Source organism: Epinephelus moara, chromosome 4 (assembly GCF_006386435.1).
Source record: "Epinephelus moara isolate mb chromosome 4, YSFRI_EMoa_1.0, whole genome shotgun sequence".
Classification (NCBI taxonomy): Eukaryota; Metazoa; Chordata; class Actinopteri; order Perciformes; family Serranidae; genus Epinephelus; species Epinephelus moara.
Genome location: NC_065509.1, coordinates 15,942,605 through 15,944,504, shown reverse-complemented (window position 1 = coordinate 15,944,504; position 1,900 = coordinate 15,942,605).

Here is a 1,900-nt window from a genome sequence, read left to right as displayed (position 1 = left end):
GTTAAGCACCACTTGTGTATCAGGGAATGCTGAAAACTGGTGGTAACTGTGAGCTTTGACTTCTTCTGGTGGTATCCACAGGCGGAGGGAGCCAAGAACATAGCACAGAAAGTGCGTCCAGGCTGCACTGATTCTGCTGGCTGTGGTGTGGTGAATACCAAAAGGGTTGGCAAGATCTCTGAGAGGGAGAGGCAGGCACAGAGACCGGTACATCAGAAACAGCAGTAATTCATCTATGGGTGACAATTTCTGTGAAAATAAACACATAACAATCACCCTAGATATAGTTTCTTGACTTGTTACACAGACAAATAGGATGTTATTATTTCACTGACATGTCCCAACTGCTAAAGCCTGCAGTCCACATCAGAAAACTGATTCATTTGGACAAATAAATCAGCTGAAAAGAAGCTGAGCAACACCTCTGATGAAGACTGCAGACTTGTCAAATAAAAAAAAAATATAACACCCTATTTGTCTTTATAGAAGTCAAGAAACTAAGTGAAAAGGTCAGACAAAATCCATCCCACCACTCCAGGCCTAGATATAGCTGTTACACACAACTCATTACATTACATTAGTTATTTTGCAGATACGTTGGTATAAGCAACTTACAAAATATGTAAGCACTAAAGTAGGTCAAGCAAACATGGATCTCTACAAATGGAGAAACAACTCATTACATTGCCTCCCACTTACAATGGCAGTGCTAATTAATTATATAAACAGGCATAAGAGATTGGTGCAGAAATGGCCTCCCAACTGCAGACCACGTGTAGCCCCACCAGCCAAGGATTTCCACATCCAGCGTCTTTATCTGCAAGATCATCTGGGACCAGCCACCCAGCCGACACAAAAATTGGTTTGCACGTTTAGATTTTGTGTACTAAGTATCAGAAACTGTCCCAGGAAAGCTAATCTGCATGCTCATTGTCTCACCAGGGTCTTGACCTGACAGCAGTTCTCCATCGTAACCAACTTGTGCTGTTGTGAAGGTCAATGGCATGCTCCCTCAAAACTTGGGACATGTGTGGCATTGTGATAGCTGGAGGACGAAATGCCCTTGACCAAGGCACTTAACCCCCAACTGCTTGGGGCTCCTGTCCAAGGCAGCCCCCTCACTCTGACATCCTTCCATTTAATGCATGTATAGATCCTGTTTGTACATGTGTGTATTTCAGGCCTGTGTGTATATGACAACAGAATGAAAAAAATAATTTCCCCTTGATTAATAAAGAATATATTCTTCTTCTTTCTTCTATTGAGTGCATAAAAAGTCTTGGGTATTTCACTTAAATCTGCGAAAACTGGAAGCAAAACAAAAGTATTGCATAAACCTGTATACCTGCCCATGATAGAATGAGTGTGAAACCCTTGGATAGATATTCAAACTGTGTCGTTATCTGCCTGTTTTATAAAGCATGACCTTTATTTATTTATCTATTTGAGACCTTGATTACATAACTTACTGTTGGTCACAGTTCAAATTGCTCATTGGCAGAGGCAGCATTGGAACAGGTGATCCTAGTTTTTACAGTAGACTCTACCAGTTGCCAAAAGGCCTGGAAATGCCAACATATTCTGGAAATGCTTGTATGATGCATATCAAAAATAAAGTGGTAAACACTTTAGACTTTTCTGGATAATGGCTGTCAACCACACGTCACAGAGACTGACAGATACACCAACACACAGGACTTAACAGAGTGTTGTCTACGTGTTGTAGAAGCCATTGTACCTGTGTGTATGAATTGCTACTTGCAGCTACATTGAGAGGTGTAACAAGATTATCTGATGACGAACGCCAATGTAGTAGACCTAAGCTACTACTGAGCATGCTCTTGAATCTGGGAGTGTTTAAATCCTGGTATGAACACACGCAATGACAAAACACGACCAG